General features: G+C 47.2%; 1 long non-coding RNA gene across 1 annotated transcript in view; it reads left to right on the forward strand.

Moving 5' to 3' along the window:
• The first annotated feature begins 2,620 nt into the window (after nt 1–2,620).
• Nucleotides 2,621–11,656, forward strand: part of LOC108798421 — a 9,640-nt gene continuing 604 nt past the window's right edge. Inside the window, exons 1-2 of the long non-coding RNA XR_001941947.1 lie at nt 2,621–2,631; nt 11,582–11,583. This is a non-coding gene — a long non-coding RNA (uncharacterized LOC108798421). The remainder of the gene's footprint in view (nt 2,632–11,581; nt 11,584–11,656) is intronic.

Here is an 11,656-nt window from a genome sequence, read left to right on the forward strand (position 1 = left end):
TTGTTGGATTTTTAGATTGTAAGCTCCCAGGTGCGGGACCCTCCTAATCCTGGAAAAAAAACAAAGGGAGTGGGCCAATTAACTAGTGTAAGAGGTCCAAGGGTTAAGGTGCTCACACACTGCTCGATTCTCGTACGAGAATCGCGGGAAATCCCGCGATCGTACGAGAATCGAGCAGTGTAAATGAAGATGTGTGACAGTTTCTACTGTACGGTCGCACGTCTTTTGTCTAGGGAGCACGCTAGAAAACGGTGACTAGTTTTTTTCCCCCTTGGCTTTCGCCCCTCTCCCAGGTGCTTCGTCCAGGGCCTTCCTGACGAAGCCCCTGGGGGAGGGGCGAAACGCGTAGACGCCGAGCACGCAATAGTAGGATAACCCTCAGCATACTTGACACATAGTCGATGTGTCTGGATCCTTAGCGCTTTTATTGCCTTTGAGACGCATATTGGATTACTGTAATCTCTCATCGAACAAAGCACCCCTGATTTCCTACCACTCCGTAGAATCTCAATATGTGGAACCGGGGTCGATTTGGGACATAGCCAAGGGGGGAAAAAACTAGTCAACTCATCAGTGGAAAGGACTCAAAGAACCAAACAGCACGGAGACCAACACATATCCGGATACGTGAGTAAAATAACGTATTAACCCGATCAGGCCAATTAAGTGAACAATATCCCGGTCTTTGAATGAACACCCCCTCACCATTACAGCAATAAGGGGAAGACGCATGCTACACCGGATTTATATATGGGAACACTCCATCCTAAATGTGTTCATTGAATTCGAATCGTCATTCATCCTGTGGGGAAAAATAATTTCTTTCCTACTTTGGGATATACCAACCAAAGGAACTGTTGGAACCGTTGTGTCACTTTGAGGAACCTCTTGTTACAAAGTATTTATTCCATACATCATGGGAATACATGGACTAAAAGTCCTTTTCTACGATAAGAAAACACCCCATTATAGAACCGAATGATCTATGAAAAATGCGAGTTAAAGGAGAACTATGGGGTTAAGGCTTTTCCACATAGTTCTCCTTAGGGTAACGGGAGGACACAAATTTTGTCCTTTCTCCTTCCTGCTGATTTGCCAAAGTGATGAGAGGGTTAATCCTGCCTGAGAATATATTATATACCTAAACTTAGAAGCTGATTTCTGATCGGGATACTGATGTGTCTGAATATACTTTGATGGTATATGTATCCTACTGAATGATTTTTTTGATACAGTCAGTATTGATGCTGTTTGCACAGTTCTGTCACATTGTTTTTAATTGATTGTCTGCAAGATGTTGGCTGTGTTCTTTTTCTACTTTTATAATCAATAAATCTTTTGAAATTAATACAAATTGGTCTGTCCCGATCTCCAGCTAACCCTTGGACCTCTTACACTAGTTAATTGGCCCACTCCCTTTGTTTTTTTCCAGTAATTTACTGGTTACGGATCAGGTAGACAGACTAAAAACACAAGGGTGATTAACTCTGAGCATTAGATCTCCAGGAGTGAAACCACCACTTTTATACGCCCTCCTAATCCTCATGTATGGAATTGCATTGTGACTGTGCTGTCTCCATTTATTTTGCAAACTGTTGGTGCTCTTTAAATCCTGTATAGTAACAATCTGAACCAGCGGCGTCCCTAGGCCGGGTGTCACCCGGAGCTATGTAGAAGGGGGGACCCACCGCCGTGACGTCATTGCGCATGCAAAAAGAGGGATATAATCCTTGTCAGATTTTTTTCGCCCATCTGTGTCCCATTGGGGGGATTTCCCTTTACTTCCTGTCCAATAGCCACAACAGGAAGTGAGAGGGAATCCCCCCCAAAGAGAAGGAAATCCTTAGTGGTTAGCAGGGTCCCCATTGGAGGATTTCCCATCTATTCCTGTTCTACTGACAATCCAAAATTTGGCATTTTCTTTCACTGGGGACACAGACAACAATAAAAACTTGATGGGTGTTCTAATCCCTCTACACTCCATCCAAAACTACAAAACAAGAAATAAATGTGGCTTTAGTTCTATTCCAGGCGGTGACGAATGTGAAGCTCAAAGAGGCACATTTTAAAATCAGGCTTCTGTTCTGCTTTTTGAAAGCATGTGCAAATATTTTCCAGGGACGCTTGAGCCAGTGGCATAGCAATAACCAAAGCAGCCCACGTGTCTGCTATGGGGCCTGGGGGGCGGAAGGGGGCCCCATTAAGGATTGCAGAAGTTGCTATTGGCCCTGTTCTCCCGATGACATTTCCAATCAAGAATAGCTGACATCAAATGTACAGGAGCAGACCATGCAGACAAACTCTCCTGCTACCTCTCCTTGATTTAGATTTTAAGGGGTTGCCGAGGGGGGCACCAAAAGTTTGCTATGGGGCCCGATGATCTGTAGCTACCCCCCTGTGCTGAGCTGTCTCGTTCAAGCTCACTAAGTGCGGCACTTAGTGTATTCCTCTGGATTATTTTGTAACATATTCATTAACTTTTTATAATATTGAGGATTTTAAATGCTGGTGTCTGCCCTCCATATGTGTCAGCAGCTGCCCACTTGGGCAGTCATGAGAAGAGGTCACGTCTGTCCTGGACATGGCAGCAGACGACACATAACTTCTCTGTTACAGGTCAGAGACTTGAAGGTGAACAATGTAAGCAGCTGATTATACACCATAAATCCAATCCCTGCACTACATAACAGTTGCTGACAGTCCCTGGATTCCGGGGATGACCCTTTGTTTTGAGGATGGAAGTTTTTCAGTTAGAGAATAACTACAGTCTCCAGAAAATTCTCTATGATATGCATAGAGGTGCCCCATCGTTCTGTGCTTGCTGGGCTTTCCACCCCCATTTTCATTCAGCCTCATAATTAACAAGAATCACAGATGACCCCTTCCACCCGCTCATTCCCACAAGTCAGAAGTTCATCCGGCTTCTTCTTCTTTATTACACACAAGGAATCTGCATGCCCTGGTCCAGCACAGAATGAATAGCCGGCCGGGTCCCTGGACAATGCAAGGATATAAACCAATGACATATTATCAGTGACATGTATGGCCGGCCTGGAAGGATTTGAAAGAATTTTGCGCCTTGTAGACTCATCCAAAACCCCATCCCTAAAAATGTGTCCACAATAAAATAACAAATGTTTTTGTACAATACTGTATTTACAATATAAGGAAGACATTACAATCACAATACAATTCAAGACAAGATGGTAAGGAGGGCCCTGCCCATGAGGGCTTACATTCTTTGCGTGGCCACTAAATGCAGCCATTGTTGTGAATGGGATTGTGCCGCAACCGTGTGCCAAACAGTTGGCACCCTATTGTGCCGTGGTAGCTCTATGTAGAATCCCCCTTAGGATAAGAAAAAAACAGTCATTCAGGAGGCTGAAGTGTTGCCTCCAAAATGCCTGGAAGCCAGCGCTCTACCGCCATCTGAAAAATGATCCCCGGCGGATCCATGCCGCCCAATCAGCTGTGATGTCAGTGACATTATATGGCTACATACTGTATTTGGTAAATTACGTTTATCTAATGTAGCCATATATTGTAAATGACGTTTGGCGCAAGCATGCTATCCCTTTATTTACATGCAGGGGTGGGGAATGCCCGGCCCGCAGCTGATTGGGTGGAGGTGCCCATGGCACTCCTTTGTTTGGAAGATCACGCTATAGTAAACATGCAGCAAAATGCTTATGTGTGAACGGGGGCTCAGGGTGTTTTTAAAGCCTAATAAAGGAGGCAGAGGTAGTGGCAGACGGAGAGGCAGAAGCAGAGGGAGGCAGATAGAGAGGGTCAGAGGGAGAGAGAGGGGCAGAGAGAGAGAGGGGCAGAGAGAGAGAGGGGCAGAGGCAGAGAGAGAGAGGGGCAGAGGCGGAGAGGGGCAGAGGGAGAGAGAGGGGCAGAGGGAGAGAGAGGGGCAGAGGGAGAGAGAGGGGCAGAGGAAGAGAGAGGGGCAGAGGGAGAGAGAGGGGCAGAGGGAGAGAGAGGGGCAGAGGAAGAGAGAGGGGCAGAGGATCATGACCAGAGATGGCCTCTGCAGGGTTATGGGCCTTGCAGTTTTACCTACATCTGCAAATCTGACCAACAGGCTGCAACCTATAAAGAATAATCACAATCTGGCCAATCTAATTCAGTAGCTTTCTAAGTGTATTAGTAGAGATGAAAGAAGTAATGAGAAACCTGGTACACGTGAGAACCCTTGTATCCAAGGATACAGAATCTTCATAGAGGAGATCTCTTCCCATCTGAATCTCACCATTTGCAATTTTGCAGCTGTTCAGACAGGATGGGGCGCGTCTGATGATCACATCCCAGGTGTTGCAAGCCCTGATTACGTCTCCGACACACCCCGCACAGCTTCTCAGGCTATGCGTTATGACAAATCATCATTGTCTGCTGCCTGAGGACCTAAGAACTACAGTAATGGGAAAATCCTGTCCAACTCTGTCTATAGCTCACGTTGTCATTTCACCTTTTTTTAAGCTTGAACGTCAGCCTTACCTTTATTCCCATACTTGTAGCAACTCCTCTCCTGTGTCAAAAGTGATTACGCTCAATTACCAGCAAACTTGCATATTCACAATATAACCCTTTGAAACTGCAGCAGCTATCATGAGGACACCTTAATTTCCTGTCTAAATCTCCATCATTTATTCATCAATCACTTTTCTACCTGATTCGTACTGCCATTCACCTCCCTCTCATAGGTATTAGATTTTTGTGCCATCAATAACTTTGTTACTAAGCATTATATGAAGAAACACATCCCTTTAGATGTGCCTACTCAAACAACTGATCAACAGAGTGCACAGCTAAACTCTGCGGCACCCTGTGGCATGGGCGTCCCGAGGCCGGGTGTCACCCGGAGCAGGTACCGGGTGACACCCAGCCTTAACGTCATCGCGCATGCACGTGACATCATCACATGCGTGTGCGGCCATCCTGGTGATGAACGCCAGCAGAGAGAGGAGGGGACGTTCCACCGCGTCCCCTTCTCTCTCCTGCAACTATCGGGCTTTCAGTCCATGACAGAGTGCCCAACTTTTCAGAAGGGGTGACACCAAAATGACGGTCATTTTAGCGTCACCCGGTTGTGGCCCACACCCCTTGTGACGCCACTGCCCTGTGGCCAGAATGGAGACGCAGGCACATCTAAAGGGATCCCAGGGATATGTTCTTTCAGAGTGGGTACCGGGTGACACCCCGCTGTGATGTCATCACATGCGTGTCCGACCATCTTGGACACCAGCAGAGACAGGAGGGGACGTTCCGCCTGGTCCCCCTCTTCTCTCCTGCAACTGTCGGGCTCTGTCCATTACCGAGTGCCCGACTTTTCAGAGGGGGTGCCACCAAAATGACCGTCAGTCATTTTGGCGTCAAGGGATGCGTTCTTTCACATGGTACTTTTGAAAAAGATCCAAAGCAGAATTCTCTGACATTTACAGGAGCCTGCCCATCACTCCCACCAAAGAGCTGCAGACAGACCCAGTGATTGGCATTTCTTGAAAAACCAAAATGATTTGATTGAGAAATGTTGATTGGGCGGAGGGGGGAACAAGTGAAGGCATTATATGGGTGCACTATACTTCTGCTCTAACACATTACACATCATATAGGAAGGCAGTGATATCATCATTTATCATGGTATGCTTTCTCTGCATAGGCTTTGGGATGGCTGCTTGTGGGCTGTGAGTGAGGATCTTGAACTGTGTCTCTCTCCATGAGAAGTAGAAGCTGCTTGTCTCAGTGACAGAAGTGTGGCCTCGGGGTGGCAGGCGGCTGAGCTGTGAATTAGTCATTGCCAATACTGAGATAATAGACTGGTCTACAGTCTTTTTTCCTTCCACCCTTTGCTTCTCACAATGGGAGGTGTGTGTCCGCTATGTGTTCTCTTCTGATGACTCCAAATGACTTACTTCTAGAGAAAAATGACATTTCCTGGGCTGCAAGAACAAACGTAACATGAACTTAAAGGAGAACTATGGGGTTAAGTCTTTCCCCCATAGTTCTCCTTAGGGTAGCGGGAGGACACAAACTAGCGTCCTCCCGTCACCCTATGCTCAGTATACCGCGAGCAGCCGCTCGCGGTATACTGAGATGCCGCAGCTTATCCCGACAATTGTGCCGGGATCCGCCCAGCTGCGTGATTGACAGCTGGCTCTGCTTATCTAGAGGCAGAGCCAGCTGTACCCGCCCGTTCCGCCAGTCAGCGCTGGCAGATCGGAGCGGGGAGAGGGGAATCCAGCCCCTCCCGTTACGGCAGAGAGCCGTGACAGACTCGAGAGGGGAGCGAACCGATTTTTTCCTTCCACCCTTTGCTTCTCACAATGGGAGGTGTGTGTCCGCTATGTGTTCTCTTCTGATGACTCCAAATGACTTACTTCTAGAGAAAAATGACATTTCCTGGGCTGCAAGAACAAACGTAACATGAACTTAAAGGAGAACTATGGGGTTAAGTCTTTCCCCCATAGTTCTCCTTAGGGTAGCGGGAGGACACAAACTAGCGTCCTCCCGTCACCCTATGCTCAGTATACCGCGAGCTGTGGCTCGCGGTATACTGAGACGCTGGCACAATTGTCGGGATCCGCTTCAACTGTGGCGTCTCAGTATACCGCGAGCAGCCGCTCGCGGTATACTGAGATGCCGCAGCTTATCCCGACAATTGTGCCGGGATCCGCCCAGCTGCGTGATTGACAGCTGGCTCTGCTTATCTAGAGGCAGAGCCAGCTGTACCCGCCCGTTCCGCCAGTCAGCGCTGGCAGATCGGAGCGGGGAGAGGGGAATCCAGCCCCTCCCGTTACGGCAGAGAGCCGTGACAGAATCGAGAGGTGAGCGAACGCCGGTATGTGTTCGCTCACCTCCCGATCTACTGAGCCGACCTGTGACAGTCTCATTGTCACACGTCGGCTAGAACTATGAGGTGAGTGAAGAGCACCCGCCTCATAGTTCTCCTTTAATAGGCCGGACAAAGTCTCCCTTACGGAAATGAGAGAGGAAACCCAGAGTTTAAAGTATTCTACTAACATTACAAAATTGTAACAATGTAAACCTTAATGGAAGACAATATATGGGTTGTCACCACTGTAGACCTTAGTTACCTGGATGTCTCTGGTTTCAATTATTTCTTAGTAACTTACCTAGAACTAGCATGCGGCCAGTAAAGTAAGAACCCCCTGATCTGTATACCTATTCTGTCTCAGTAAGAGCCCTTTCACACTGGCTTTACAATCAGGTCTACCTGGCAGTTTTTAACATTGGGCTTCTGATCAGGTCCGCATGAAAAACGGACAGGCGGACCCGATAAGAAGTCCAATGTTGGTCTATGGGCAGCCAGATCCAAACGGACGTGTGCCTGTTTACAACCGGTGACCCCCCAGCTCTGGCCAGGTCCAGAAAAACAAATGGATCAGAGTTCTGTTTCGGTGGACCTGATCAGGCCAGGTCGGGAGTAAAGTGATGTAAATGGACACATATCCATTTACATCTGATTCCCCATAGCTGTGGGAGGGACCCAGCAGGGCCCACCTGCTACAGGCAGGAAACTTCAGGAGGGGGGAGGAGACAAGACCAGTCACCCTGCACAAAGTGAGACCAGCAGTGAGCGGTCTTTATTACAGGAAGCTCCAAGTGTCACACTGGATTACGGCACAGATCTGCAAGAAATACAAAAAGCTCACCAAGATTTAAGGAAGAATACACATGTCTCTTGTATGCCTCATTTGGTGTCAGTGGGAGGAGCGGTGCCTCGTCCTCGGTGTCAGTGGGAGGAGCGGTGCCTCGTCCTCGGTGTCAGTGGGAGGAGCGGTGCCTCGTCCTCGGTGTCAGTGGGAGGAGTGGTGCCTCGTCCTCGGTGTCAGTGGGAGGAGCGGTGCCTCGTCCTCGGTGTCAGTGGGAGGAGCGGTGCCCCTTCCTCGGTGTCAGTGGGAGGAATGGTGCCTCGTCCTCGGTGTCAGTGGGAGGAGTGGTGCCTCGTCCTTGGTATTAGGAATCCCCCACCCAAAGCAATAATGTTCAGTGGCATTACTTATGAATGTGTCTCACTGCTCCTCTATTGGCCTGATGAGATCACAACCTGGACTATGAAGGCAATGTTAGGTAGGAGATCACTCCACCCAACAGTGCCTAACATACATTGCTTGTAGCTGGAATTCTGTGTTCCAATGCCTGCTGGCACTTTGCATACAGTGGTTCCGCCATGCAATGAGGAGGCCCTGCATGATAGGTCATGGCTCGTAGTTTGGGGATTACTTATATGTATACAAACTAAACGTCGAAGAACATCATTCATAAAAAATACAATAATTGACCTCATTATTTCATAACCACCTCCACCAATCACGATGTTTTAATGTTATAAGACTGATTTAGAATTGTTTAGGGCAGGGGTGCCCATTAGGTAGATCGTGATCTACCAGTAGCTCTCAAAGCTGATGCTGGTAGATCACGAAGGGTGTGATTGGTAGCCCCTTTATTCCATTTTGGTATATTTATTTAGCTGTGCACACATGATTACCTATTAGCCCGAGTCTGCTGAGACAGCCAGGGGAAAGAGCAAGGAGAGACAGCCAGTGAGGGACTTTTTTTTCGTTGGTAGATCTCATGTAGCTAGTCATTTAAAAAGTAGATCTTAACACAAAAATTGCGGGCACCCCTAGTTTAGGGCATCCTTAAAGACCCAGAAATAGTCTCTTACCTCCCTTCCCAGGATACGGTTACCTCTGACAGAACGTCCCCTTTATATTTCAAACCTCTGGAAGGGTCTAAATATAGCCCAACAATTCTTCTTTACCTTTCCGCATACCTTAACACCAAACTGGTTCACCAAATAACCACACACAGGCAGCTGAAGTTTAAAAGCAGGTTTTATGTTGCTTTGTCAAGGTTTACATTGATCTGAAAGACAAACACACACTCACTTCCACCGTTCCTCGCTGTGCAGACATCAGGCATTTCCGGGGAAAGTGGTTCACAAACCATTTACATGATAATTTAATCTGTGCACTGCTGGTGTAAGATGAGCCTCCGACTTGTGCTGAAAGGTACTCCAACTGTGAAGGAACCGAGTCACAAAACAGCCAATGCTTCCCTATCTGATACAGTGCACAACATGACTTCTACTGCAAGGATATGATTGTCTCAAATCCAACCTGCCCGCGGCCATTTTGTATGCTTGTTCCTAGTGTTAAGAGTGAGAATTGTCTCTCTTTCTTCTTTTTACTGAGGAATTTGTTGGTTTTTTTCCCCCCCTGTATACCTCTGTGCAAAATCTTGTGTAATAACTATTCAAATCAGCCATTCCATTTAAAGTAAATGTCATATTCCGGTGGACAAAAGGAAGGACCGTGTAAGGCTACAAAGCTCAGCTACAGATATGCAACTGCTCAGTAGCATGAGAGTAAATCCGTATAGACAACCAACTTATTCAAAAAAAGAACAGAAACAGAAGCAATAGGGCTAAGGGTTAGCAAGGGGTTCAAGGGAACCTGTCAGCAAACATGAGAGTCTTTACGGTATGGTAAGGCCAACATGTACACATGGACATTGAAAAGAACTGATAATCACATGCTTTTTTAGGTTGATCAGCTAAATAGGCAGGACAGAACATCAATGTACAGTCTAGGAGCCTGCAGTTAGCAGTGGCAGCTCCCTTACTTCTATCATGACAGTCCCTTTAAGAGGGGAAAAAAAATAGGTGCAACCAAAATCAATTGGTCAGTTGTTTTTAACATAGAAGACAAAAACCTGAATGTTATAAGATGCAGACCCTCTACCAGCTAACAGAATTCATTTTCCTTTGCTTAAAAATCCAAAATGTGGGCTTTTCCCATTGTGAAGTTACTGCAACGTGACCATTTCACAGGTACCACAAACATAGCGAGTACGGCAAGCATTCAGGGTCACCTTTTAAATGTGTATTGCCCCACATTACAGCCAACCTGTTTAGCTGAGCACATCCCCTCCACCCCCATCAACGTAAGGAAGCTCATCACACTCCATGTGTAAGGGGCTTTGATGTTGTGTCTGGGCAAAATAAAAGCATATTCGGCTAATCTTCTGCAATACATGCATATTATTCCTCCTCCTCTCCATAACATAGGGAGGTGTTGTATAGTCCAGCAGTTGTAAGTGATGATGATGATGATGATGATGATGATGATATTTGGCACCCTATAACTCCCATCTTCCAGGAAAGGCTTTATCTCATTAAGATGGGGGAGCTGTATGACCCCCCCGGGTACCAATCAACCACAAACCAGCCCTTAAAAGCCTATTGTGCTTCCTATTTATCTAGACAGAATCACAGACACAGTGGAAGTGACAATTTCATGCCCTGGTCTCCAGCTTGCCATACACAGTAGATAAATAAGAGAAGTCCAACAATAATTTAGCAGAATGGTCAAACACCCCTCTGACCCCTGACCTGGAGCTTTTCCAACATGCCTGAAGATTTTTAGCGGGTGAATGGGAAAACACTTCTTGATGATCGCTGTAATAGAGTTAATACAGACAAGCGTAGGGGGTGCTGAACTGCACAATTGTGAACTTTTAAGCTTTGCGATTCTGCTCAAGTCTAGTGATCCAGGCACCTCTGCCAGACACCACAGCCTGGCCCCTGACCTCTAGTGCAGTTAACATAAATACAGTCTGGTCAAGGTCCCACCCCCAGCCTGGTCACTGGATGATAAAAGATTAGCAGCACACTGATGAGGTTATACCAGTGCTCTCCTCTAACAGCATTCACAGTGTAAGACCGACAGCACCGAGCAAAGCAATGGATCGTCTGTGTTCAACCAGGGGCGTCCGGAGGCTGGGTGTCACCCTGCCGTGACGTTATAACGCATGCGATGATGTCATTGCGCATGCACGGTCTTATTGACTCCTGCCAGTGGCCATCTTGCTGACGGACGCCGGCAGAGAGAAGAGGGGACGTTCACCCGGCGGGATGAGGTATGCTGCTGGGTCCTCTCCTCTCTCCCGACACTGTCAGGCTCTCGGTGCGAGTGCCCGAATTTCCATAGAGGGCAACACCAAAATGACTGCCAGTCATTTTGGTGTCACCTCTCCAATGGTGGCACCCGGGTGCGGGCCGCACCCCCCTTGTGATGCCAAATTACTCTGAAACAAAACCAGCACTTAACACGCTTGAAGCTCTTCCTCCTTTCCACTCATTTTGCTGCAGAGTCAGAAAGCTCTGATAAGGCATCGAACACATGCTCCCTTACTGGACTACGGCACAGATGGTAAAAGATCTAGCAGTGTATGGCGAGCTTCATTTCGAATGTCTCATCCTACCCGCGGCACAAAGTACATCTGTGGTGTACGCTCGTCCCCCAGGGAACCAATACAGTAAACTTTTTGGTCCAAGTCACAAAAAAGGCCGCTGCACAATCTTCAGGATATGTTCTCCCACTCCAAGGACAGGCTTGAGAACCACTTCGGTTATGGCACAGAGAACGCAGAGAAGAAAAAATAAAATAAAACAACTCATAAAAGAAAAATTCCGACCACACCAATACGACGACACAGCATAGAAAGCACTACACATTCTTTCATCCTCAGAGTCCCAAACGGTGCGATTGCACAGACGTCTTTCAGTCCCGCGATTTCCTCGGGCTCGTTTCAAAAAATAAACAATTAAAAAAAAAAAAAAAAATAAGCA

This window comes from Nanorana parkeri, unplaced genomic scaffold (genome assembly GCF_000935625.1).
Source record: "Nanorana parkeri isolate BGI_ZX_2015 unplaced genomic scaffold, ASM93562v1 scaffold1469, whole genome shotgun sequence".
NCBI lineage: Eukaryota > Metazoa > Chordata > Amphibia > Anura > Dicroglossidae > Nanorana > Nanorana parkeri.